At 40.4% G+C, this 6,013-nt stretch overlaps 1 long non-coding RNA gene across 1 annotated transcript; it reads left to right on the top strand.

Annotated features, from left to right (window-relative positions):
* The first annotated feature begins 2,257 nt into the window (after nucleotides 1–2,257).
* On the top strand, nucleotides 2,258–5,554 carry LOC149982625 (uncharacterized). The gene is made up of 3 exons (XR_016497537.1): nucleotides 2,258–2,981; nucleotides 3,351–3,412; nucleotides 4,234–5,554. It is a non-coding gene; the product is annotated as an uncharacterized LOC149982625 (long non-coding RNA).
* The last annotated feature ends 459 nt before the right edge of the window (nucleotides 5,555–6,013 follow it).

Genomic DNA, 6,013 nt, shown 5'->3' with positions numbered 1-6,013 from the left:
ACACAATCATGAAGTGGAACGACATTTATTGGATATTTCAAACTTTTTTAACAAATCAAAAACTGAAAAATTGGGCGTGCAAAATTATTCAGCCCCTTTACTTTCAGTGCAGCAAACTCTCTCCAGAAGTTCAGTGAGGATCTCTGAATGATCCAATGTTGACCTAAATGACTAATGATGATAAATACAATCCACCTGTGTGTAATCAAGTCTCCGTATAAATGCACCTGCACTGTGATAGTCTCAGAGGTCCGTTAAAAGCGCAGAGAGCATCATGAAGAACAAGGAACACACCAGGCAGGTCCGAGATACTGTTGTGAAGAAGTTTAAAGCCGGATTTGGATACAAAAAAAAATCCCAAGCTTTAAACATCCCAAGGAGCACTGTGCAAGCGATAATATTGAAATGGAAGGAGTATCAGACCACTGCAAATCTACCAAGACCTGGCCGTCCCTCTAAACTTTCAGCTCATACAAGGAGAAGACTGATCAGAGATGCAGCCAAGAGGCCCATGATCACTCTGGATGAACTGCAGAGATCTACAGCTGAGGTGGGAGACTCTGTCCATAGGACAACAATCAGTCATATATTGCACAAATCTGGCCTTTATGGAAGAGTGGCAAGAAGAAAGCCATTTCTTAAAGATATCCATAAAAAGTGTCGTTTAAAGTTTGCCACAAGCCACCTGGGAGACACACCAAACATGTGGAAGAAGGTGCTCTGGTCAGATGAAACCAAAATTGAACTTTTTGGTAACAATGCAAAACGTTATGTTTGGCGTAAAAGCAACACAGCTCATCACCCTGAACACACCATCCCCACTGTCAAACATGGTGGTGGCAGCATCATGGTTTGGGCCTGCTTTTCTTCAGCAGGGACAGGGAAGATGGTTAAAATTGATGGGAAGATGGATGGAGCCAAATACAGGACCATTCTGGAAGAAAACCTGATGGAGTCTGCAAAAGACCTGAGACTGGGACGGAGATTTGTCTTCCAACAAGACAATGATCCAAAACATGAAGCAAAATCTACAATGGAATGGTTCAAAAATAAACATATCCAGGTGTTAGAATGGCCAAGTCAAAGTCCAGACCTGAATCCAATCGAGAATCTGTGGAAAGAACTGAAAACTGCTGTTCACAAATGCTCTCCATCCAACCTCACTGAGCTCGAGCTGTTTTGCAAGGAGGAATGGGAAAAAATGTCAGTCTCTCGATGTGCAAAACTGATAGAGACATACCCCAAGCGACTTACAGCTGTAATCGCAGCAAAAGGTGGCGCTACAAAGTATTAACTTAAGGGGGCTGAATAATTTTGCACGCCCAATTTTTCAGTTTTTGATTTGTTAAAAAAGTTTGAAATATCCAATAAATGTCGTTCCACTTCATGATTGTGTCCCACTTGTTGTTGATTCTTCACAAAAAAATACAGTTTTATATCTTTATGTTTGAAGCCTGAAATGTGGCAAAAGGTCGCAAAGTTCAAGGGGGCCGAATACTTTCGCAAGGCACTGTATATACTGTATTCTGTAAGGGTTTTCCTGTGGTGAAGGAGAGGCGGACCAAAATGCAGCGTGGTGGTTATTCATGTTCTTTAATAAAGGAACTATACATGAAATAACTAACCAAACAATAAATGTGCGAAAACCTAAACAGTCCTATCTGGTGCAAACACAGAGACAGGAACAATCACCCACAAAACCCAACACAAAACAGGCTACCTAAATATGGTTCCCAATCAGAGACAATGACTAACACCTGCCTCTGATTGAGAACCATATCAGGCCAAACATAGAAATAGACAAACCAGACACACAACATAGAATGCCCACCCAGCTCACGTCCTGACCAACACTTAAACAAGGAAAACACACACGAACGATGGTCAGAACGTGACAGTATTCTATACTATCCATTGCATCGTAGTCTATGCCGCTCTGACTTTGCTCATCCATATATTTATATATTGTTATTCCGTTCCACTGCTTAGATTTGTGTGTATTAGGTAGTTGTTGTGGAATTGTTAGATATTACTTGTTAGATATTGCTGCACTGTCGGAACTAGAAGCACAAGCATTTCGCTACACTCGCAATAAGATCTGAAAACCATGTGTATGTGACCAATAAAATTTGATTTGATTCGATTGCGATTTGATTTCTGAAGGTGCTGGAAGCAAAAGGCAAAACAGGAGAAACAGGAAAAAGTCTCCATACACTTCCAGTCAGATGCAGATATATTTTAACCTGTTAGATCTCTAGGGGCGCTATTTCATTTTTGGATAAAAAACGTTCCCGTTTTAAGCGCGATATTTTGTCACGAAAAGATGCTCGACTATGCATATTCTTGACAGTTTTGGAAAGAAAACACTCTGAAGTTTCAGAATCTGCAAAGATTTTGTCTGTAAGTGCCCCAGAACTCATTCTACAGGCGAAACCAAGATGATGCATCAACCAGGAATTAGCAGAATTTCTGAAGCTCTGTTTTCCATTGTCTCCTTATATGGCTGTGATTGCGCAAGGAATGAGCCTACACTTTCTGTCGTTCGCCCAAGGTCTTAGCAGCATTGTGACGTATTTGTAGGCATATCATTGGAAGATTGACCATAAGAGACTACATTTTCCAAGTGTCCGCCTGGTGTCCTGCGTGGAATTCGGTGCGCAATTGCCAGCTGCTCGTACTTTTCCATTTGATATAGGGGAGAAACCATGTGTCCAAGAACGATGTATCAATGAAGAGATATGTGAAAAACACCTTGATGATTGATTCTAAACAACGTTTGCCATGTTTTCAGTCGATATTATGGAGTTAATTTGGAAAAAAGTTCGCGTTTTGAGGACTGAATTTTCGGATTTTTTTTGGTAGCCAAATGTGATGTATAAAACGGAGCTATTTCTAATACACAAAGAATCTTTTTGGAAAAACTGAGCATCTGCTATCTAACTGAGAGTATCCTCATTGAAAACATCAGAAGTTCTTCAAAGGTAAATTATTTTATTTGAAGGCTTTTATGTTTTTGTTGAAATGTTGCGTGCTGGATGCTAACGCTAATGCTAACGCTAATGCTAACGCTAAATGCTAACGCTAGCTAGCTACTTTTACACAAATGATTGTTTTCCTATGGTTGAGAAGCATATTTTGAAAATCTGAGATGACAGTGTTGTTTACAAAAGGCTAAGCTTGAGAGATGGCATATTTATTTCATTTCATTTGCGATTTTCATGAATAGTTAACGTTGTGTTATGCTAATGAGCTTGCTGATAGATTTACACAATCCTGGATACAGGGGTTTTTTCATAGCTAAACGTGACGCAGAAAACGGAGCGATTTGTCCTAAACAAATAATCTTTCAGGAAAAACTGAACATTTGCTATCTGAGAGTCTCCTCATTGAAAACATCTGAAGTTCTTCAAAGGTAAATGATTTCATTTGAATGCTTTTCTGTTTTTTTGTGTAAATGTTGCCAGCTGAATGCTAATGCTAAATGCTACGTTAGCCATCAATACTGTTACACAAATGCTTGTTTTGCAATGGTTGAGAAGCATATTTTGAAAATCTGAGATGACAGTGTTGTTAACAAAAGGCTAAGCTTGAGAGCTAGCATATTTATTTCATTTCATTTGCGATTTTCATGAATAGTTAACGTTGCGTTATGGTAATGAGCTTGAGTCTGTATTCACGATCCCGGATCCGGGATGGGGAGATCAGAAAGGTTAATTATGCACAACATGACCAAACGCTTATTTAGAAGGCTTATTTAGAACGGACAGTTTCAAATGACGCAACAATCTGCATTTGAGCTGGCCACACTTTTTTCAGAAACATTTCGCACAAACACAGTCTTGCTAACAATGAATTAGCTAATAGAAATGGCTATTTATAATTAATCACATCACGGGTGAGCTCACCACTGATCGAAATAATTGAGTAAAACCCTCTCTAGAAATTGAAAGTAATCCTACGATGGGTAGTTTCTGCGCGCTGCCATGCTTTTTTTCCTCACAGAAACCAAAGATAATGAGAGGACACAAGATGAGTTTGGTCTATTTATAGTATGCATGTTCAAGGGGGGGGGGTTGTCGTCCACCATCGTTCACATCCCACCATTCATTTCCAGAAGTCCTCAAAAAATTATACTGCCATCCTAAATGACCTAAATGAATAAGAAATGTCAACAGCTGGCAGTAAAATGGCATGACAAATGAGACATCCATGTCCTCTCCACTGTCCATACAGCAACCATGTCGGCCTCAACGAAGGTGGACCACCTGATGGGAGAGAGAAAAATCAAACCAGACTGCGTGCTTGACTATAACCTCAAAATGGGGGCAGTGGGATAAGGTGGACATGATAAACAGCTTTGTGGAATGCACTCAGAAGATGACCAAGTGGTATAAGAAGATATTTTTCCATCTGATCAACGCAGCCCTCAATGGCCACATAGTTCACTGCCAACTGAACAAGGGATTTTTTGTAATTGGACATACAGTTCACATACAGAAACTATTAACGTAATAAGGCACTTACTTTGGTAGAAACGCAGTCTGGATTTAAACCAGGGTGTCTGTAGTGATGCCTCTAGCACTGAGATGCTGTGCCTTAGACAGCTGTGCCACTTGGGAGTCATAAAGCCAGAACAGCTTCAAAATACAACAAGCCAATACTTCTCTGACGCAATTAGCCTTGTTTAACAGAGCTAATAGAAGAATGTAGCTAGCTACATAAGCACAATTGAATATAACACCATAAAGATTATGAAATGAGTAGCGCTACCTCACGTGTCCGTGGTTATAAGGAAAATACACAAATATAGTATGCTCCATACACACAGTGAGCTACAGTAGAAACGGTATAACACGACGTACAGAAACCATTATAACATAAGGCTCTTACTTTGATAGAAACGCACTGGATTTTAACCTGTGTGTCTGTAGTGATGCCTCTAGCACTGAGACGCTGTGCCACCTGGGAGTCATAAGGCCAGGGTAGTTTCAAAATACAACACATGCTAATACTTCTGACGCAATTAGCATAAAGGTTATGAAATGAGTAACATTACCTCACGTGTCCGTGGAAATAAGGAATATACAAAGGAAGACTTTACTTGAGAGAGGAGTATCCCATAGCCAGAAAGAATTAGCTATGAATTATCGTTCAGTTTGCTCTCCTAAAACGAGGTTCTACTTCTCGTTCTTGGAACAACATAGTACCAAGACATTACCTCACCCAAGGATATATATCAATTGTCATTTTAGACACTCCCATCCCAAATACAACCCATTCTGGACAAGCTCACGGAGACACATTGACTGGCACACAGACATTGTGGAGCCAAGAGATAATTGGTTCCCCCTCAATCACCCCTTCACATGGTTTAAAAGATATGTTTACATATGAAGACAAGCGTGACCTCTCCCCTCTCTGCGGCCCAAGTAACTGAACCCAGGACAGAGAAAGGATAACTTCAAATGGCCACCACTATAGTACAACAAGATACATTCTAAATGAGAAGTAACTCACAAGCATATAATGAAAATAAAACATCTTATCTATGTTACCCAACTATTCTGATTCATCCCCAACAACATCAATGATGCCGCTCTTGCTGCTGGTGATTCTGTGATCCACCTCTACGTAGACGACACCATTCTGTATTCTTCTGGCCCTTCTTTGGACACTGTGTTAACCAACCTCCAGACTAGCTTAAATGCCATACAACACTCCTGCTCTTCAACTGATCGCTGCCCGCACCCACCCGCCCGTATAGCATCACTACTCTGGATGGTTCTGACTTAGAATATGTGGACAACTACAAATACCTAGGTGTCTGGTTAGACTGTAAACTCTCCTTTCGAGACTCACATTAAGCATCTCCAATCCAAAATTAAATCTAAAATCGGCTTCCTATTTCACAAGAAAGCCTACTTCACTTCTGCTGCTAAACATACCCTCGTCAAACTGACTGTCCTACCGATCCTTGACTTTGGCGATGTCGTTTACAAAATAGCCTCCAACA

The sequence above is a fragment of the Oncorhynchus mykiss genome, chromosome 7 (assembly GCF_057628025.1).
Source record: "Oncorhynchus mykiss isolate SJ-2025 chromosome 7, ASM5762802v1, whole genome shotgun sequence".
NCBI classification, from domain to species: Eukaryota; Metazoa; Chordata; class Actinopteri; order Salmoniformes; family Salmonidae; genus Oncorhynchus; species Oncorhynchus mykiss.
Note: the sequence above shows the minus strand (reverse complement) of the source record. Positions and strands in the feature narration are given on the sequence as shown.